This window comes from Capsicum annuum, chromosome 6, assembly GCF_002878395.1.
Source record: "Capsicum annuum cultivar UCD-10X-F1 chromosome 6, UCD10Xv1.1, whole genome shotgun sequence".
Taxonomy (NCBI): domain Eukaryota; kingdom Viridiplantae; phylum Streptophyta; class Magnoliopsida; order Solanales; family Solanaceae; genus Capsicum; species Capsicum annuum.
In genome coordinates, this window is record NC_061116.1 from 44,546,068 (window position 1) to 44,570,191 (window position 24,124).

Below are 24,124 nucleotides of genomic sequence, written 5' to 3' on the forward strand. Positions count from 1 at the left end.
AAATGTGATTTTCCATAAATAGGACCCATATTGGATTTTGGTATAATTTTTGAACCCGAAGAATAATGGTTAAATATAGGTATCATTATTCTTGTATTGATGATAAGATTTTGATTTTGAAAGGTTGGCATCTTGCAAAAGCTTTTTGAAGGGAAAAATAGTGATTTAGCGGATCTTTTGAGCTTTCTTCAGTATGTAGGAAGACTAGGTTTTACCCTTTGTTATATTGAGCTAATTCAAAGTATATTTACGCTATTATGTTAGATTTAGTAGAGGTTTTACGTTTATCATCATAAATTGCAATACCTGCGGTTAGTTGGATCATTTAAGCTAATTTGAATACCGTTAGGGAATAATTATCCTACTTATTCCTATATTATGTACTAGGATGTAAATATCTTAGCTACTCTATTATTGATAAGATTTCTTTGGTTACATAAGTTTAGGATGAAACATACCCAAATTGCTTTACCTTAGGAGAAACTGACTTAGTTGATCTATATTTGGAGTAATTAGAATCCTAGGGCTAGTTTTGGCTTGTTCAATATCTAATAGTGGATTTAGGTACCTTAGCCTAGTTTGGAGTAGACATTCCTTGGTAGATATTTTGAGGATTTAGAAGTGGGATATTCGACCCACCTTAGGCCATGACTTGTGATAGTTATTGAATACCCTTTGATACACTTGTGTAAACCTAGAGAGATGGTTATTTTAATGATAGTTATATGCCTTGGTATTGGTGGTTATGCTGAATGAAATTTGAAGTAATGCTTAAAGATTTATGCTATAAATGAATTGTTGGTTAAGCTTATGATGAGCTATTAAATATGCTATTGATTTGGATATTTCTGGGTTATATAATATACTTTAAATAAGTCTTTGATTGTCATATTTTCTAAGCCATAAATTATGCTATTTGTTGAGCTAACAAATAAGATATTGACTATGCTAGTGATGATGCTCATTAATAATTTAGAATTTATGCTTTTCTTCATGCTAGAGGCCATGCTTATTGACTATATTAGTGATTAAGCCATTGATTATGTTATAAATAAAATATAGATTATGCCATAGAATATTGACCTAGCTAATGATATGCTATCTATTATTCCAATTTTAAGCCATTAAATAGGCTATTGATAAGTTATTACCTATGCTTGATAGTACATATTGATTCTGCGAGAGGTCCTGTTTAATTACTATATTGGATAATACGTTTTGGATTATTCTAAATAACATGCTTATTGATTATATTAGCGATAATGCTATTAATTATTTCAAAGATCATGCTTATTTATTAATTTGTCTATCATATTATTGATTATGCTAGAAGTAACAATTTTAATTATGATTATTAATCATATTAAATTATTATGTTCATGGTTATGCTATTAGATACTCTAATGATTATGATATTAGCCATATTGATGGAGATATTTATTATATATACCCAGTAAGTCCAAAGGATGATTATGATAATATATATACCCGATGAGACCGAAGGATGATTATGATGATATATATACCCGGCATAGATGAAAGATGATTATGATGATACATGCCCAGCAAGATAGGAAGGTAATTATGATGATACATGATCAGAAAGACCAAAAAATTGTTATGATGATATTTATGAGGCTATTGTTGAAGGATATTATAGAATATCCTATTTGAGTCTGGCTCTATGTATTATACTATGATGACATACTTATTATGATATGATGACGGTGAGATTGACAATCTAGCTAAGTTATAAATTAGAAAATAGTTATAATGTACTATGATATGAGTAGATTTTAGTGATATAATTATGAGTTGATAAAGATTGATAAATTGATTAATATTGGTTGATTGATAAATATTGGTTAGTTGATAAATATTTATTAATTGTAATTATTTGCTTGTTGACAAATATTGCTTAATTGGTAAATAATGACTAGTTAATAAGTGATGATTAGCCGTCATATGAAGATTAGTTAATAAGTGATGTTTAGTCTATAAAGGATGATTTATTGATATATGTGGATTAGTAGTTACTTGATGGTTGTTGACTCATTTACAAATGATGAATATGGACATTCGATGGTCATAGTGTGATATGACTTATAGAAATTTCAATTGTATTATGAGAGTTGATAAATGACGGCGGTGAGTTACTTTATCTTATTTGTACTTTCCAGGTTTATGGGAGCTTGTGATGGGTTATCTACTTTTCAGCACTAATTGCATATGTAAGTTAATTTTTAAGTTATAATTATATGTGTTGATGCTTTATTTTATGTTATGGTGATATTCCAATTATCTACTTATTCATATATGGTGAGGTTGGAGATATCTCTGGTTCGTATCCTTACCTTCTCTTAGTTATGTTATCTTTCAACTTATCATTCTTAAATCATCATTTACCTCAGTCGGCCAATGATACCTATTTAGTACCTATTATTTTTGTACTCATACTACACTTCTGTACCTTTTTAGTATAGATCCAAGTACTAGTTGTCTCCGTTGATTGGCATTCATGTTTTGTTGATTTTCAAAGATAGGGTAAGCTCTTACAGTTAGAGTTGCCTATTTCTTTCTATCTTTCTGCATTCATTCTTTTATTTGAGATATATGTATTGACTAATCTATATAGTTTGATTTTATTATTGTTACTAGATGCTCTTATGCTCTTGTACAGGCTCTACCAAGTCGTGGGATGGTGTCTATATGGACTATCTTAATATATTTCAAATACTATGCTTATTTATAAGTTGTGTTGTTGATTTTCACTATGTTAGGGATTTTGTACCAAGTTAACCCATTAAGGTTAGCTCTAGGTTATGGTTTGACTTACCTACTCATTGGGATAGAGAAGGTCCCATCATGACTCATAATTAGAGCCAGGTTACACCGATATTATTGGTAGAAGAGCAAATATCTAGTAGAATCCTACCGATTGGAATGGTAACATCTATTTCCTATCTTTGGGAGGCTATAGTACAATCTTAGGAATTCTTTAATTCTTTCAATTATATCATGATAAGAGTCTTAGTTGGTTTATAGAACATTCCTTTGATTTCACTCTTTTATAGATGACTAGGGTATGTGCTATCGCTATACATAACCCCTAGCCACTATAGTTTTCTTTTTTTTATCTAGGAGTCCTGAAAATGAGCCTAGGGATTCTATTACTATTCGTAAATACCCTAGAGGTCATGGACAACATAGATATGTGTCCCCCAACTAAGGGCCAGGATAGGGGACCATTGCAAAACCTTATTCCTGCTCTTGAGCTAGAGATTCTTCCATATCAGCTAGTGATGGGTTGGGGACCAGCCTAGGCTCTACTAGGATTTAATTCTTCTTTAGTATTCAGAGATGCATTGGTTTATCTTTTAGGGTTTGTTGGTGGTACACTATCTGATGGTGCAAACTTTATAAATCAGAGTGGTATGAAAATAGAGGCGTAACCTGTAGTTATGACTCCCAAAGATGTGGTTCCTCTTGTGCTGATGGTTGCTCAAGTGGTAGTTGCTCATCCAATAGTTTCCCACCCTACTATATTTGCTGAGCAGCAAAAGATGTTGGGCAGATTCTTAAGATTGGCTCCGCCTAGGTTTTCTGGTGCCCTAAATAAAAATACATATGTGTTTCTGATTGTTGTAAGGATAGGTTTCATAATTTGGGACTTAATGAGACTCGTGGTATGGATTACACCATATTTCTATTGGACTTGGATGCATGTCATTGGTGGAGAGGTTATATGAATTCTAGACCAGCTGGATCTTCTCCTTTAATATAGACTTAGTTCTCTGAGATGTTCTAGGAGAAGTACATACCATACAGCCATGAGACATCCCCTTTGTATGTCTACTAAAAGTTTAGTTTCTATAAGCAGGTCTTTTGCTAAGGTTTTTCATCACTCTTAGGTGATAGAAGTGATACATCACGGCGGCCGTAGGGGTATCGATAAGAAGCCTAGATAGTAGGTTGTTTTAGTTAGATTCATATTAGTTCCTAATTTAGAGGTATCCATTTTAATAGTAGGATGCATCATATTCATCCTATAAGTCTTAGAGTTAGTCTGGTTGACCTATTTGGACAACTTATTAAATTACTGATGAAGGCCATTCTAGTGCTAGAGATTGTCCTACTTAGGGTAGTAGTCGGTCCTTGAGAGGTTTATCTTCTGGTCATTTGAGATATGGTGGTTATCTGGGTCAGCCAAATCTATTCGTTTTGGTTCAATTCAGGTGTCATGTTATAATTATAAAGCTCCTGGTGATTGTTTATGATATTTCTCTACTCATGGGGTAATTATAGCTTTATATCAGAGTGTTCCCCCTATTAGATTTATTTATCCCTTAACTAGAGGTGGTTATTAGGGTCGTACGGGGTGATTTCCAGGCTACTCAAGAAGGTTCTCAGGCAGAAAGGATAAGTAGTCAGTTGGGAGCCCAACTCGGTGGCGGGTGTGGTTAGTTATGTACAATACCTACTAACTTGAGGTTGAGTCATTATATTTTGTCATTATAGGTATAATTTTGGTGTTCTATCAGTTGGACCATGCTTTATTTGATTTTGGATCCACGTATTCTTATGTATCTACTTATTATCTTCCATGATTATAGTTATCAAAGGATTTATTATCTAAGCCATTGCGTGTATCTACTTCTATGGGTGATTCTTTAGTAGTGGATTAGGTGTTTAGATCCTATATTTTGAATTTATAGATGTTGATACTCATGCTGACCTTATTATTCAAGATATGGTGGATTTAGATATGATTCTAGGCATGGACTAGTTATCCCACTATCATGCAGTCATGGATTGTTTTTGCAAGACTGTTACCTTATCCATGCTTAGTGTATCCCTAGTCATGTAGTAGAGAATAGTTAGCCGTGAGCCAATGGAGATTATTTATTATTTTCATGCTAGGAGACTTATTTCAAGGGGTTATGAGACTTATCTCACTCATATTTGTGATACTAGTATAGAGAGTCCATTGCTTGACTCTGTTCCCATAGTTTGTGAGTTTCTTAAGGTGTTCCCTACCGACCTGCTTATTCTTCCCCCTATCTGCTATTAATCTTGAGCTTATCACTCAACCTATTTCTATGACTCCTTATCATCTAGCTCCTGCAGAGCTTAAGGAGCTGAGTTGTCAGCTTTAGGATCTTCATGGTAAGGGTTTTATTAGACTGAATATGTCTCTTTATGGAGATCCTATATGTTTTGTGAATAAGAAAAATGGCTCTATGCATATCTTTATTGATTATAGGCTGCTTAATAAGATGATGTTGAAGGACCGTCATCCTATGCCTCGCACTGGTGATTTGTTTAAATAGCTTCAAGGAGCAATAGTGATTTTTAAGATTGATTTGAGATATGGTAACCATCAGTTGAGGATTTTGGCTGAGGATATCCCAAAGATAATTTTTAGGACCCTTATGGTCATTATGAGTACTTGGTGATATCGATTGGCTTGACCAATTCCCTAGCAGTATTTATGGATTTCATGCACCAAATATTCAGCCCTTACTTGGATTCCTTTTTTATTGTGTTCATTGACAACATCCTTATGAATTCGAGGAGTAGGGAAGTGCATGCATATTATTTGAGGATTATGCTCTAAACTTTGTGAGATCATGTGCTTTTTGCCGAGTTCTGTAAGTGTGAGTTTTGGTTTGAGTCGGTGAAATTCCTTGGACATGTGGTATTTAAGGATGGGATTATGGTAGACCCAACAAAGATTGAGAAAATTCATGATTGGCTAGACTGACATTTCCTACTGAGGTACGTAGCTTTATTGGTATGGCTATTTGTTATAGGTGATTCATTGAGAATCTTGCTACTATTTTAGAACCTATAAGTGGATTTACTTCGAAGAAGGCTCATTTATGGCGGTCCAATGAGTATGAGTCTAGCTTTGGAAAGCTTAGGGATTTTGTTAGTTTAGCTCCTATTTCATCTCTTTTTGTAAAAAGTGAGGGATTTACCATGTATTGTGATTCTACTGGAAGTGTTCTAGCTTGTTTATTGATGCACCAGGGTTATGTTATTTCTTATGCTTTGAGATAGCTTAAGATTCAGAAATGCAGCTACCCCACTCATGATTTAAAGTTGGCGGCGGTAGTTTTTGTGCTTAATATTTAAAGGCATTATCTCTACGGTTTGCATTGTGAGATTTTCACCGATCATCATAGTTTTCAGTATCTTATTACTTAGAGGGAGCTTAATGATAGACAATGTAGATGAATAAAGTTGCTTAAGGACTATGATATTTCTATCTTATATTATTGGCAAATATGGTAGAAGATGCTTTGAGCCATAGGGATGCGAGTATGGGTAGCTTGGATTGTATTTCAGTTTCTCATAGGCCGTTGGCAGGGACATTCAGTCCTTATACAACTTGATGGTTCGCCTTGATATGCTAGACCCCAAAAGGATTCTAGCTAGTGTTGAGTCAAGGTCTTTGCTTTTTGAGTAGATTTAAGATCGTCAGTTCGAGGATAGTAAGGTTCACTTCATTCGCAATCCAGTGTTGAGAGGTAAGTCTTAGAGGAACACTATCGATTTTGGATGTGTTTTGAGATTAGATTTCTACCTATGTACTCTGAGGATTGATGAATTGGTCTAATTAATTCTATATGAGGCTCGCAACTCTAGATATTCTATTTATGTGGGCACAACAAAGTCACATAGAGATTTAAGATAGCATTATTGGTGGAGTGGCATGAAGAGAGATATGGCAGATTTTGTAGCTTGTTGCCTTTGTTGTCATTAGGTAAAGTCTGAGCATTAGTGACCAAGTGAATTGATTTAGAGATTGCCCATTCCTGAATAAAAATGAAGTGGATTACCATGGATTTTGCTAGTGGTTTGTCTCGTACTTCCCATGGTTCTAATGGCATTTAGGTCATCGAAGATCGATTGACAAAGTTTCCATATCTATCAGCGTGAGATAGTCTATTTGCATGGTGTGCATATATTTATTATTTCATACTAAGGTTTTGTGTTCTCTTCTAGTTTTTGCAGATATTTTCACAAAAAGTTGGGTATTCAGGTGAATATTAGTACAACCTTCTACCCATAGACCGATGGCTATTCAGGTACTCGAGGATATGTTTCAAGCTTGTGTTATGGATTTTGGAGGCTAGTGGGAGAAGCACTTAGCCATCGCAGAGTTTTCTTATACCAATGGTTATTATTCGAGTATTAAAATGGTGCCTTTTTAGTCTTTGTATGGTAGGAGATATCAATCTCTAATGGGATGGTTTAAGACTTTTATCCCCTGTGGTATTGATTTTTTTCAGCAGTTGTTGGATATAGTCAGGGTAATTTAGGATAGGTTGAGAGCAGCTCAAAGTAGGGAGAAGTCCTATTCAGATTATAGACTTTGTTCCTTGGGATTTGGAATTAGTGATCGTGTATTCCTCTAAGTATCGCCCATGAAGGGTGTGATGAGGTTTGGGAGGTAGGGCAAGCTCAGCCCTAGATATATTGGGCCTTTACAGATTATTCTCACTATTGGTGAGATGGCTTATGAGTTAGCCTTACCTCTAGATTTTTTTGCTGTCCATCTAGGTTTCCATGTTTCTATATTGAGGTAATATATTCTTAATCCATCTCATGTGCTTATATGGGACTCAGTCATGTTAGATGAACGATTGACCTTTATAGAGAAATCGGTGCTCATTTTGGCTAGTGATGTTAGATGGTTCCACACTAAGGAGATTTATGTAGTTAAGGTTCAATGGAGGAACCACCTAGTAGAGGAGCCACTTGGGATATTAAGATCGAGATACGAACCCATTATCCTCACATACTCGAGACTTAGGTACATCCTAATCCTTAACTTTTACGGGAGAAAGTTCTTTAACTTTCTGCATCTATGTGCATGAGATATTTTCTTTGCATGGTGTGAACAATCTATTACTATGGACTGAGGTTCTGTGTTCACTCTTAGATTTTAGAGAGCTTTTTAGGAGAAATTTGGTACTCAGGTGGATCTTAGTACATCCTTCCATCCATAGAATGATGGCCAGTTTGAGTAGACTATTTAGGTACTCAAGAATATGCTCCAAGCTTGTTTATGGTTTTTGGATGCCTGTGGAAGAGAACTTCATGTTGGCAGAGTTTGATTATAACAATAATCATCATTCGATTATTAAGATATCCCCTTTTGAGGCTTTGTATGGTTGGAGATTTTGGTCTCCAATAAGATGGTTTGAGACTTCTAAGTTTTGACCCTGTGTTACTAATTTTCTTAAGTAGTTATTATATAGAGTCAGGGTATTACAGGAGAGGTTGAGAGCAACTTAGAGTAGGCAGAAAGTCTACGTAGATCGTAGACTCCTTTCCTTGAGATTTGGAGTTGGTAATCATCTATTCCTTCGAGTTTCGCCCATAAGGGTGTGATGAGGTTTAGAAAGAAGGTCAAACTCATCTCTGGATATATTTGACCTTTTGAGATTCTTCACACAGTAGGTGAGATGGCTTATGAGTTAACCTTACCTCCAAATTTTTCTATTGTCCATCTAGTTTCCAAGTTTCTATGTTTCATTGATATATTTTGAATCCATCTAATATGCATAGATGGGACTCAGTCTAGTTGGATGAGCGGTTGACCTTTGTAGAGACGATTCCTATAGTTAAGGTTTAGTGGAGGCACTGCCTAGTGGGGGATTCTACTTGGAAGATCGAGAGCGAGATGCAGACCCAGTATCCTTACGTGTTCAAGTCTTCAGGTATATCCTAATCCTTAACTTTTGCAGGCGAATGTTCCTTTAGTAGTGAATATTATAATGACCCTTCAGGTCATTTTCCATATATTCACTTATTTTTTCCATTAGAACTTCTCTATACCTTGCCCAAGTCATTTATGACTTGATGAAACTTACAGTTTAGTTACCGAGCAGTTCATTTTTTTTAGAGCCAATTCCTTATTTTGAAATCTTTGCTGGTTCCAATTGGCCACCAGGCAAAAACTTTAGTCAAATGACCTTGAATGCAAATTATAACTATTCCAGCAGCTCTAGAATATTAATTTTAGGTATGTCGATACTTGGTTTGGGTCTTGAGGCACCAGGGCTTATTTCGATGTATTGGTCGAAAAGTTAAGAAATTGTAAATTTGGTGTGGGACCTATATTTTGTCAAAACAACCTCCTATGGAAATTTTGACTAAGATATTGAGTTTGAAACATTGAATTTGGTATGGTTAGATAGCTCATTTTTGTATGCGTGATTTTGAATGAATCTCGTCGGATTGAGAGAGACTTGGAAATTTTCCCAAGTATCAGCTGTAACCTGCTACACCCGCAATTGGGGACTATCAATCGCGATGGCAGTCTGGCAGCACTAGCAAGTACCCCAGTCACGATAGTTCATATCACAAACACGACACCTTGGGTAGGCTAACTGAACCGTGATCATGGTAGGGTGTTTTCGCATTTGTGACAGCCTTATTTGATGCCTTGCATCATGATCTTGAAAGTTGGGTCGTGATAGTATGACTCGAGGACCTTGCATGGGTATAAATAGACCCTTTTTGCATAACTTGTCCCATTCTTCATCAATTTTCTTGAGAGCTAAAGCCCTAAATAATGAGATAGCTTAAAATTGGAGCTTGTGGGTTATTTGTGGGCTTAGCTAACACTTATTTATGTGATTATCTACCAGTTTAAGGTAAAATTTCACCCTTTTCATGGCAGAAAATTTCCATTTCTTCTACAAAAATCCCAAAAGCTTGGGGGATTGATTTTAGCCTCAAATTAGCTCGGATTTCACCTATTCTTGTGGGTGATGACTCCTTGAGCATGAGGAAAAATTGGGTTGGTTTTAGAAATGTTATTTCTCACAAATGGGATCCACATAGGATTTTGGTATGATTTTTGGACTCAAAGCACCATGCTCTAATATGGGTATCATTATTCTTGTATTGATTAGTAGAATGTGATTTTGATAACTTTGTGGAAGCTTCCCAAAAGGGGAAATGGTGATCTAGCAGATCCGTTGAGCTTTTTTCGGCACCCAGGTTGGCTAGCTCTTACCTCTTGTTATATTGACCTAATTCATAGTATGTTTATGATCTTGATTTAAATTTGGGAGGGGTTTAGGTGTTGGTGTAATAAATTGCATTACTTGGGGTTAGTTTGATCATCTAGGCTATTTTGGATACTGTTTTGGACATAATTAGCCTAGTTATTCCTATTTTAGGTGAGATTGACCTTGTAGACTCTTTCTGGTGGAAATACCCTAGCTACTCTACTAATGAGGATATTTCCTTGATTACTTGAGTAATAGATAGGGCGGCAACGGGGCATAGAGGACTGCCTATGAGATCAGCAGGCGGCTAGCAACAGACTTCAAATTTTCCAATATGAAAGGCGGTTTCAAGACCATGTAGGTGGCACGTCATATGAAATCAAAGCTTTTGTCAACACCAATAGATTAACCTTTCCAACATAACAGACAATTCACATCTATAGAGGCAGCAGTCCATACAAGATCAAAGCTTTTAATCTAAACACCACAGCTTTCTTATTACTGAGCTACTCATCCATAAGGGATGTCACAACCCTGAATGGGATGTCATGACTTTGAAATGTGAGATACATATCCGGATGGTTTACTTTTGTAACAAAAAGATTGGAACACTCAGACGGTCGGCATGAATTTGCCAGTCTTAGAACATATGAATCCTTTGTCACCTTAGTACAAGGCTATTTCGTATATGACATAAATGGTATTACGACAGCTCTTCCTTTTTTGTTTACCTTAATCGTCTGCAGAACAAAAGGAGTACTAAGGTAGGCTTCAAATCTGCATGTTCTTTCTCAGATAACAAATCAATTCGGAAAGATATGGTATGGACTAAGCCAATTTTGTTTCATATTCATGGAAAGGACTTAAACATCTATGTCACATGGACAAAGCCAACTTCATTTTATATTCATGGAAAGTACCTTCGGAGTTTTTTGTTGTAGTCGCAACAAGTACCTCACCAAACTATTTCCTTACCCTACCACTCTGACCCAAAGGACTAAAGCACCCATCCCTTTTAAAGAGAGAAAACAAGAGAAAGAGAGTTTAACTAAGAAACATCTTTGTTGTAAACATGAAAATATTACAAAAGGGAAGGATTCTGTCCAAGTAGAGAGTGAATCCTTATGTGGAGAAATTCTTTTCCTTTAGCTAAAGGCCTAGGCTTCCTTTTATAGGAGAATAAAGCTTACAAGATAAGCCTAACCTACAGATAAACATGAAAAAATATTACAATCCTATCCTGACAACTAAGGGATAGGCATTATTCATTATGACAGGGTAAGTCTTATCCTTTTTTAAGGATAATCTTTATTTGTTATGACTAGATAAGCCTTATCTTCATTCACACCAGGTCCTACTAACATGTGATAGGCTAAATAAAAATAAAATGCACTATGTTATTGGTATGTGACATCATCTATAAGTAGGTGATTCAGCAGCTTGCAAGCAGGTGCATCAACATCTTTATAGGTATCTTGCAAGTAGGTGGATAAGCTCCTTGTCTTTGAAGTAGCTAAGTCAACAACTTCATGACAAACCCATTTGAAAGGGTAACCCACTGAGAAGGGTTTTCTTGGAGATGAGGGTAACCCATTGGTGCAGGTAACCTATCTAACAAGGCTTTCTTGGAGAGGAGGGTAACCCACTGGAAAGGGTAACCCACTAGAGAGTGTAACTTCTTGCATATGTAATTTGATGTTATCTTTAGGGTAGTGTTGGTTGGTACCAATAGTTATAATCTCGCGTATCCTTCTTCCATCCACCAATATGTGCCATGCATGATAAGTGGATGCAAGAGTTTGATGACCAGCATTGTTTTCTTCTTCTCTTTCATAAGACAGTATTTGGAAGAGAATTCCTCCAGCCTTGACAGGAAGTTTGCCAAGATATTTTCCTTTCCTTTGATGTGCTTTATTTATAATTTGTAGGGAGAAAATTATTGAGACCATCGGACAATTTGCAGATTTGGTATGATCTTTGGATTCAGCTGGACTATTTTGGGAAAAGCCTATATATATATTTTGATATGAAATTCAGTGTTAATAAGGAAGAAGTAAAACTTCTTGATTCCATTCTTCATTGCAAGAATTTCCTTGAAGGTAGAATAATAATATTGTTTTGCCTCTTTAAACTTTCCACTTGCATGTCCGCATACTTTTCACTGTCCGTCTTTTTCTTCCAGGAGAATTAAACTTCAATAGTTGTTGCTTGCCTCAGTCTTCAGTATCATATATCCATCTAACACAATATGGAGTGTCTTGACATTGATGAAGATTCCTTTGATTTTCTAGACTACATCATTCTGCTTTTTTCCCTAGGCTAGATAATTTTTATTTAGCATCTTCATGAGCGGGGAGATATAGGTAGAGAAATTAGGGATGACGTCTCTAATATAATTAATCACACCAAGAAATTGTTTGAGCTACATAGCTTAAAAGTTAGTATATGGAAACTTAAGCAATTCTTGGAATATGTGCGGTCTTAGAGTTTAAGACCCATGGGAAAAGTGCATCCCCAAGATATAAATCTTATATTTTACTAGGGTCATCTTCTTTGTCGATAGCATAACTCCACTCTGCTTTACCAAGTTGCGAAACTGACGGAGGATGTTCAAGTGTTCCTCCAAAGTGTTGCTAAAGAGTAGTATGTCATCAATGTATACCAATGATGTATAGAGGATGGGCTGGAATATTTTAATCATGGAATTTTAGAAGAGTGAAGGGGAAAGTTTAAGTCCAAACGTCATAACTTTCCATTGATAGTGGTTATCGGGTATACAGAAGGTCGTTTTGGCTTTATCTTCTAGGTGTATACCTAGCTGCCAGAATCCAAATTTAAGGTCGAATTTGGAATAGTGGGTGGCTTTTGCTAGGTATGAGAACAAGGTCAGCTTATTTGGAATAGGGAATTTATCATCTTGGAAGAAGTGGTTTAGAGGTTGTTAATATATGACTAGACGGAGCTTTTCCCTTGTGTGTTCAGCGAACTTGTTGACATAGAATGCTTTATAAGCCTACTGGGAATCTGACAGCTCACTGATACCAAACTTGAGAATTTTAGCACACTCCTTCTTTGCAAGCTATAGATGTTTAAGATTCATACCAAAATGACTGCCTTTGTGGGGTTGATGTTTTCACTCTTTTTGAATGGAAGTTTGATAAATAATTCCTGATTTAGCCATAATGGATGTTTAGTCTTCTTGAGGAACTCATTGAGGTATTTAGCACAAGATTCTTCTATCAGCTGATTCTCTATCTTCTTTATTAGATCTTTGTCAATTATCTGGAACAACCTTGGTATGGTGGAATATTTCCTTAATCAGCCCATGAAGGTTATACCTTCGGTCAGAATGAGGAGGCAGTTCTTCAGTTGCCTGTAGACTTTAAACCCAATAATCAGATCCTTTCCTATTATATTGGAGTCGAGGAGTTTTGTTCTGTAGTGTACGCCTGGTAAGATTTCGATCATGATTGGCTACCTCATTATCAACTTGGTTGTGATCCTTCCTTTGATACTATACCAAATATTCTAAAGTGACGAACCCACTGATCGCTGGGGATGATATAAGGATTTAGTATTGAGGTAGCCTCACTGATGTCTATGTAGGTGATGAACTGAAGGGGCTTGTCCCATCATGATGGATATATCTTAAGTTTAACATTGGGTGTTTCAAGCTCAGATATCATATTGATTCCTTCTATGAGCATGTTTATTTCCTCTATCAGTTTTGCAAACTGATTGAACTTTCCTTCACAAATGGGTAATGATATCTTCTCTAGGTCGTCATTGATAATAAGGGGCTAAGGTTGGCCATCAATAAAGAGAGATGGAATATTGTTAGATGCTTCTACGTCTGTGTTACAAGCAAATTTAGGAACACTATCTGGATTAGCATGAAGAACCTCATCTTCGATTGGGAACTTATCAGCCTCTATCATTTCTTCTGAGAATTGAGCCTCCTTTTTTCCTTCTTGGAATTAGGACACGTATTTGCCAATTTCCTTTTTTATGGATGATAAAGCACTTAGCCTTGCCTGGATCCTTCTTTTTAGGGGATTTGGCGTTGTTGTCGGACATCAGCTCTTTATCTAGCAGTTTCTTCTTTCTGGCCTGCCTGTACTGCATATATCTTTTATCACTTGCCTGAGATTTTGAGAGATGGGGTAGCTCATCTAGATTAATATTTTGATCAATATGATTGATGGGTATCACACTAGTGGCTTTGTTAGCTTCTACAAGAAGGACAGGATCCGTATTATTATTTGAGATCATCATGTTGGCATTACCAGCTGACTGTGGGTGTCGTTTCTCTTCTTCTACCTCAGGGTAAATGTCTCTAAAGGGATCAGGGGAATTTAGATATTCCTCAATAGGGTCACACTAGAATTGCTGAGAAGTATGATTCCTTTCTTCCACTGGATTGAACTTTGTGGTGGCCTATTCTGGCATAGGATGATCCTATGTCCAAAAGCATTCTGTACATGCATGGTCACCATTAAAGAGGCTATGCTAAATGGAATCCAAGTTTTCATCTTGTGGCACTTCATTTGGGATCTGTAGGTCACTATTGGGAATATAGCATCAAACTCCACAAAGATGTCATCTTACGGTAGAGCAATAGCCGTTGAGTTCATCATATTAGCATCATGTGGGGCCTTCATCCATTTGACTTGTCCTTGGGTTCTATCTGCTTGCTGGCATTCTAACATGGCCTTTTTTCTTTTACGTGAGCATCTGGGGAGGTTAGACTTTTTGCTCATCTTCTATGGTTGGAGTAAGCATCTCAGAAGTTATTGAGCTTGATAGTGAAGTAGAAAAGGGCTGGTGTAGCATTTGTGGTGATATGGGAGGTACATTATATGTTGATATATTTTGTGGATTGCGGTGTCATTTCTAAATAAGGTAATTTGTTCTTCGAGTGATGCCATTTCTCTTCTTTGCTGGTTAATGAAGGATAGTACTAAGGTGTCTAGCGGATATGTGGTAGACTGGATAGCCTTTCTTCTTTCTTCTAGTGACTCTATGATCTTGGCATGTATCAAATCCCAATATTTATCACCATCACTATTTATTTTGGTCACATCATAATCTGCACAACTACAGTTGCTAACCCATGGGCAATATCCAATAAAAGGACATCTAAACCAGTGTACATTGCATCCCGCATGATTAAACTATTGAACCCAATCATTATCTCTTATGAATCTTTTGAATAAGTGTGAGACATATAATGGGTCTGATCTTTCCTTCTTTGGATATGTATCAATGGAGATGAGCATATGGACAGACAGAGATGTCTGGAGAGGGGTCACTTCATAAAAGATTCAGAGACGCTCATAATAAAATCTCAACTTCTTATAATAGTTGACATATGTATATGGAGTGACTTTGAGCAATTATTCCCTAGACACTTGCTTTGATATTTGTACACCAAGGATGGTTCATTGGGCAGTATTTATGACTATGGTTGGGTTTGAGCTAGAATCTGGTGTTTCTAGGAGTTGTACATAGATCTTTAGTGCCTCGATTAAGCTTGGATCAAAAAGGGACATGATAAGGTTTGGAAATAGAGTAACAACAAGTGTGCCATCATCCAGGATAATATGTAGAGTACCCAGATTCACATGTTGGTATTTGCGGAATCTCATATCAAGGAGAGAAAAATACACCTTTAGTGGTTGTCCTTTTCTTCCATAATGCGTCAACGTAACACGAATAGCGCCAAACTGGATATGGGTGTAACCATGATTTCTCCACTCTCATAGGATGTTTTTTAGAATCTGCAGAGTGATGAAATGGCTATCTAGAGTCGTAATGATATACTGGTCAAGAGTTGTGGCAGTGAAGTATTCATTAACTTCTTCTTGCCTATTCTGATGCCAAGAATCAATCTGCATCCTTGGATTACATGCTTTCTTGAAATAAGTAAAGTAGGGTTTAGGTAGAGGTATATATGTGGAGTATATATCTTTTTCAGGATGTAGCACCTCTACTTCAAAGATATTGTCATATTTACATGACAAAGTCTTCTGCGGGGTTAGAAACATGGCCAACTGAGGAAGAAACTTGTATAAATCAAACATAGTAGAAAAACCTGTAGAGAAAGACATATTTTTGTCTTTTTTGGACTATAAAGACTCGATATATTTTTTCTAAAGTTGTAATAACAAGACTCAATCAATGGAAAATCTTTTTGTGTTTTTGTAGACAATAAGACTCTATATTTGGGCTAAGGATCTATAGACAAGACACAACAAATATTTGTTCTAAAATCTAAGGAAGGTAACTATGACTCAACTATGTATAAGACAGAGAATACGATAACTGGAAAATACTGACTCTGATAATGGAAATAAAACTATGACTCAAATATGTATAGGACTGTGAGAGTAAAACTGGAAAGTGACAACTATCTATGGATCTGGATAGCAGCTAAAATAGAGTAAAAGTAAAAAAAAAATTAAAAAAATGTAATGTTGGCTCATATGTTTGCAATCAGCAGAGGTGTACGCAAAATCCTGCTTTCTCCCTCTTCCGGGAGTGGGGATGTCTTACCCAAATTGCCTTACCATAGGTGAAATTGGCTTAGTTGCTCTATATTAGGAGGAATTGCTATCCTAGGGCTAGTTGTGGCATCTTTAACATCTAATAGTGGATTTAGATATCTTAACCTAGTCTGGGGTAAACATTTCTTGGTAGATGATTTTGAGGATTTAGAAGTGTGCTCTTCGACCCACCTTAGGGCAAGACTTATGAAAGTTATTGAGACCCTTTGATACACTTGTGTACACCTATAAAGGTGGTTATTCGGTGAAAGTTAAACACCTTGGTATTGTTGGCTATGATGAATGTCATTGGAAGTAATGCTTAACGATTAAGCTATAAATGAATTATTTGTTAAGCTTATGATGATCTATTGAATATGCAATTGATTTGGCTATCATTTGGCCTACGAAATATACTATTGAACAAGCCCTTGATTATCATATTCGCTAAGCCATAAATTATGCTATATATTGAGCCAACAAACTAGTTATTTACTACACTAGGGACCATGCTCATCAATAATTAGCATTTATGCTTTTGTTAATGCTATAGGACTTATTTATTGACTACCTTAGTGATTAAGCCATTGAGTAAGGTATAAATAAACTATACATTATGGCATGGATAAGATATTGACCAAGGTAATGATGAACTATCTACTATGCTACTATTAAGCTATTAATTAGTCTATTGATAAGTTATTGCCTATGCTTGATAGTACATATTGATTATGTGTGAGGTAATGTTTAATCACTATATTGGTGAATACATTATGGATTATGCTAAATAACATGTTTATTGATTATATTAGAGAGCATGCAATTAATTATACCAAATATCATGCTTATTTATTAATTTAGCAATCATGCTATTGGTTATGACAAACTTCATGATTTCAACTATAATTATTGATCATGCTAAAATGCTATGTTTATGGTTACGCTATTAGTTACTCTAACAATTATGTTATTGGCATATTTATGGAGAAATTGATTATAGTACCTGGCAAGGTCGGAAGATGATTATGATAATATATTGTAATACCCCGTAAGTTTTCCAAGTCATTAAAGCCTTTTTATCTTGCCAAGAGAAGCTTAGCTCTCAAAAAAATTTGGCTAAGTGTTGAAACTTTCTCATTTAGACCTCCGATCTTCAGGTATTTATTTGACAACCTTTACGACATCTGTTTTTCTATTTTCAAGTTCCGTTACAATGGGGAAAGTTTGTAGTACATCCCGAGTGAGTTTTAAAATTTTTGGAGTAGCGTAAGGGCGCGTTTTGGGTGCCAAACCAGTAGCAAAAAGTGCTGGTGAGGCACCCAATTTCCAGTATTTCAGGGTCAATATGTAACGACCATAACTTCCGATATATAATGAACTGGATGATCTGCTATCTATAAAATGAAATATATTTGAGTATTCTTTCTAATGCGAATGGTTTCATACAATTTGAACGTCGTAGTAAAAAGTTATGGACAATTTACTTCAGCATATCAAACCAGTAACTGAGGGACAAATGCGACCTTAATTGTTTCCTTAAGGGCATTTTGGTCATCTTTCACCCCTATATATATACCCCTTAACATGGAATTCAGCATACTTTCATCCAAAATATACTCTTTTTGACAAATTTTTTAAGAACAACATGCCTTAACCCCAAAACAAAGATCAAGATATTCCAAAATTTAATCGGAGAAGTTCGAAGATAATTTAAGATTTGGAATCCCCATTGCGAGAGCTATAAGGAGTACCTACCAATCTTATGAATAGAGTTTCAGAATCAAGATTTCATCCGGATTCATAAACTTGAGGTATGCAAGCATTGATTTTTGGGTTCCTTCCACCCAAGAAGCTCAAGAACCCTTTTTCCTAAAAGATTTTATTTTTATGTGTTTTATGATTTATGTGGTATTAAATTTGTGTTCTTGATGTTGTTGAAGTTAAATTTATGTTTTGATGATAAAGACTCAAGTTTAGGCCCTAGTATGTGTTGATCTTATTGTGTTCATGATGAACCCTTTGTAAGAAGCATGTTGAATTATGTAATTATGTTAATTGGTGTGATGTTGTTATATGCTAATTGACGTTGGAAATAGTCATATTTTCCATGTGTGTTGAATCATGATCATATTATGTTGGAATCATTGTGTGATGAATTGTTTGATGGAGTCATGACATTTAGAAGTAGTAGTTGTTGAATAACTAAAGCATGCTCCCTTCATGTTTGATAAAATGCCTATATCAAGAAAATAGTACCATTGTAGTATGTTAAGTATAAAATCCATGATATTTATGATAAATCCTTCAAGATTAGTTGATTTTATAGATTTTATATTAGATCTAAGTTAGACATTAATTATGATGTAAGATTGAGTTTAATTCCATAATTTACCTCAAGATTCATGAAAATTAATTAGTTGTGGTATGATTTATGTAACTACAAGTTGCATGAAGAATCCATAAGTGGATTTAAGTGTATTCATGATTATATTGTTGATTGGATTTTTAACCCATGACGAAGTGTATGATTTATGTGAAATTAGTAATTATTATGTATGTAGTACAATGTGAACTCATATTAGAGCTTTGAGATGGTGAACTTGGTGTTGGATTTGTGATATTAAGTATTGATTAGTATTATGATTAAATACTATGCGTTCCAAGTATTTGATGAATGGTTGTGTGAATTAAATAAGATAAATTATATCATGTAACTATGTGTACTAGTTCATGACATTCAAGTGTTTGATAAAGTGCTCATGTGAACAAAATAGAGTCATTATAATATTTTGACAAGAAATTCCCAAGCTATGTATAAACTAAGAATTCCAAGTGTTTGTTAAAAAGCTTTAGTGAATGGATGGTAACATGTTAGCATGCAATCCTTAATTATGTACCTTGAATGCATGTTATGTGTTTATTGCAAGATCTTGTGGAATGAGTTATGAAGTGTTGGCTTGCATTTCCTCTACAAATACATGTTACTATTTCCAAGTCCTTAAAGTGATGTGTTATTGAGCATATTGTGATGACGTTGATGTGATGTTAGTCATATATTCAAGAGTCGAGTCATGTCTGTTTCCTTCCATCGAGTCCTGGGGGTACTTGTACCTAAAAAATATAGTTGTGCACCTAGATCTAAGTCAATCTAAAGATAATCTCAGTCGTGCTATGATCAGTAGAACTCAGTCAGTGACTGAACAGTAAGAAAACTCAGTAATCTCAGTATTCAGTCTAATCAAGCTTAGTACTTAATTCAGATATCAGTAGTATTCAGTATCCAGTCAAGATTTTAATAAAACTCAGTAAGATATGAAGTTCAGTAGTATTTTGTCAGATACGGAACCAAGCAAACTCAGCCAGATTAGTAAAGTAATATGACCAGTAACAGATTTAACTCAGTCTAAGCTCAATTAAGAATCAGTTCAGTGTATTTCAATTGAGAGTAGGACTCAACACTGAGTGAGATCAAGGATGGAAACTCAGTTACTAGTAGAGGGTATGATTCTTAGAAGCAATCCTTGCACCCTAGAAATACGTAGCCAGGGTAGGTTAAGACATCATACCTGCTAGTTGAGGGTAGATGAGGTGGCTTAACCTATTAGATGAGGGCTCCACTGTTCTCGTTTCAGTACCTGATAGATGAGGGTCACATAAAGTTATCTTTACCAGTGGTGCGGTACTGACACCCTTCCAACTGGTGCATAGGTCAAACCCTGACTTAGCTAGGCGGGGCATGTCAGTTAGATGACTACTTCCCATAGTCTCAGTTTCTGAATCAGTCTCAAACTTCAAGAAAGATTTCAGTTCAGTGTATTAAATTCAAGGCTGTTAGATACAGGCCAATAAGTATGATTATTTGCAAATTTAAAGATCCGTTGCTAGATAGGTCGATCTCAAAATCAGTTATCAAGTAGTATTACTATCTACAGATTCAGAGACTACCTGCTAGATAGGGTTGATCTCAGATTTATTCAATCATTCTTATTATTAGTAGATTTGGAGACAACCTTTTAGATAGGGTTGTTATCAGTTTCAGAAGCTTCAGATACTAGTAATCTCAGTATGTTAAAAAATTTCAGAATTTCAGTATATTCAGTATCAGTTACCAGAGTTAGTCCGAGTATGATTAGTGACAGTATGCGTAGTATGTCCAGTAATTATAGATTCTTTATTCATACTAATCCAGCTCTTGCATATTATTCAGTTAAGTTATGTTTATTCATAAGCCCTTGCATTTAGCCTTACCTTATTTGCATACTCAGTACATTCCAACGTACTGACGCATTTGCGCTATGGCGTTGTAATTTTATTTGACACCATAGATTCAGAGACACGAGTCCCAGATCAGCAGTAGCAGTTCAGTACCCAGCAGTAAGTCCTCATATTCCAAGGATGGATTATTATTTTAGTATATTGTTATATTTAGTTTATTTTATTAGATGGAGTTAGTTGGGCACATGTCTCATCAACTCCACAGTTCAGACCATTAGAGGCTTTTCAGATAGTTGTATAAGTATTCAGTTTGCAGAATTATATATTTTTGATAGTTTGAACCTTATGGTAAGTTTCTGCCAGTTTTCCACATGTATTTTATTATATTATGTAGTGAACAGTTACAGATATCAGAAGAGGGTTAGCTTGTGGTCCTTCGGAATCATAAGCATCATGTGATATTCTGATTATAGAAAATTAGGGCATTACTTATATATACTCGACAAGAACGGAGGATGATTATGATGATATATATACCCGACAAGAACGGAGGATGATTATGATGATATATATACTCGGCGAGGCCAGAAGATGATTATGATGATACATACCAGACAAGATGAGAAGATGAATATGATGACACATCAGAAAGATCAAACTATGATTTTGATGATACTTATAAGTATATTTTGAATATCCATACCAGTTACAGTCTGAGTATATGTATTATACTATGAAGATATACTTATTATGGTGTGATGACATTGGGGTGTGAGATTGAAAATCTAGCCAAGTTGAAAATGAGGAAATAGTTATAGTTAGTATGATATGAATAAATTCTAGTGATATAATGATTGGTAAATTGATAAATATTCTTTAGTTCTTAAATATTGACTAGTTGACAAATATTGGTTAGTTGGTAAGTAATGACTAGTTAATAAGTGATGGTTAGCCGCCATAAGAAAATTAGTTAATAAGTGATATTTAGTTGATAAAGGATGATTTATTGGTACATGAGGATTAGATGTTACATGATGGTTAGTTGATAAGTGTTAACTCATTTATAAATGATGAATATAGACATTCGATGGTCATAGTGTAACTTGACTTGGAGAAATTCCAATTATATTATGATATTTGATAAATGACGGTGCTGGGTTACTCTACCTTGTTTGTACCTTCCAGGATTATGGGGTCTTGCGATGGGTTATTTACTTTTCCATACTAATTAGCATATGGGAGCTAATTTTATAGTTATGATTGTATGTGTTGATGCTTTATGTTATGCTATGGTAATAGTTTGGTTATTTACTAATTCATGTACAGTGATGTTGGAGGTATCTCAAGTTTGTTTCCTTTCCTTGACTTAGTTATGTATCTTGCATCTTTCCATTCTTATATCATGATTTAGCTTATACGACTGATTATGCCTAAAGAGTACCCATTGTTTAGGTACTCCTACTACATTTTTGTACCTTATTGTTGAAGATTCGAGTGCTAGTTGCCACCGTTGTTTGACGTTTGTGTAGTGTTGATTTTAGGAGATAGGGTGACCTTTTGAAGTCAGAGTCGCCCATTTCTATATATGTTTCTATGTTCAATCTTTTGTTTTGAGACATATGTATTGATTATTCCAGATACTTGTGTTGTATTATTATTACTAGATACTTTTGTATTGGATATATGAGGTCGTGGGATGGTATCTATGTCGACTATCTTTAGCTATTTCAAGTACTATGCTTATTTATAAGTTGTGTTGTTGATTTTCACCTATGTTGGGAATTTTCTACAAAGTTAAACCATTATGTTTAGCTTCGGGTTATGGATTTGCATACGTAATGGAAGGAAATATTAGGTGCTATTATGACTCATAAATTGGGTTGTGGCACTCCTCCTTCTGCTATGTATCATCCTATAAGGCATGATATCCTTTCTCATATTGGGGAAAATAGGGAGACGAATTTTGGGCTGCCTTCATCCTCAACAAAGGAGCTAGTCTTAGTGTGGTTATCTAGGCCCCAACCTATGTAGATGTGGGCTTAGTGCCCGACTGAGTCTTTGTCAAGGAAGGTTAGGTACCCTGAATGCCCATTGTAGATGCAACAATTACTCTAGTTACAACCTATCTCTAAACCCTAATGTGTAGGGCCTCTAGTCTATCTGGGGTAACCATTTACTCCTTAATAGAACCACTGCGCTCAGGGGACTTGTCCTGAAGCCTTGATTGGACCTTTTTTTCTAGGCTTCCTTGGGTGTCATTGTACCTGAAATAGTAGTTTTTAGTGCTTAAAACAAAATATGGGAATGAAAAATCTGAAAAGAAAATTTAGGGTTAGGCACTTATGGCCCTATATATGGTCCGTAAGTGCCACTTATGGGGTCGTAAGTACCCTCTCAAGTGTCAGACAAATCGCTCAAACTTCATGGCTTCAGGTCTGACATATACTAAGGAACTTATGGGTCGTAAGTGCTACTTACGAGGCTTGTAGGTCCTATCGTAAGTACCCTTCTGAGGGTACTTCAATTTGGTTTTCAAATTTTCTATCCCCGCTCAATGTATTTAGCATGTTTAATTTGCACACAATACCATTATCAAGTTTAAAAACACAGGTATTGCTCCAAAATTTTTGTATTTTTGTCTACCTTTTCAACTGCTACTTCTATTTAAGGCATGATCATAAATTTTTTATTCAAGAATAATGCAACAATTTCAATTATTTTTTTTACTATTCTAGGCTCGTACTATCAAGATTCATTAGTTTCATGTAATTATCAAGCATATTCTAAGTACCAAATAAATTTTATTTGTTAGTATCAAATTATAATGGGGCCAAGAACTTTACCTTAATATAAAGTGATGGAAGTAGAAAATTGAAGAAGTTTGATGAAACCCTAGTATGAATGATGTGTGCGTGCAAATGGACTTGTGGTACTGATATGGTGAGGGATTTTTTCCTTTTATAGAGCTAATCGAGAGCTGGAGAGTTTGAATTTAGGTGGGAGTTAGAAAATTCGAGAATAGTGGGGGAATAGGATTGGGTTTTCAATTTTTAAGCATGTGAGTCAGGTCACTTGGGCCCGACCCAGGTTTCAAAAACAAGATCACAAAATTTTTTTGCCATTTAAGGTTGGTAAGTTCCACTTATGACCCATAAGTGGTACAAAATTTTTCAACTTCTCTAAACTTTGTGACTGATTGCAACTACACCACTTATATGGTCATAAGTGATGCTTGCGACCCCAGTAAGTGGGTTTGTAGTTAAAAGATTAGAGACCACAAATTCTCAGATGTCCCCTCTAATATCTATTACATCACTTAAGTGACTTAGTTTG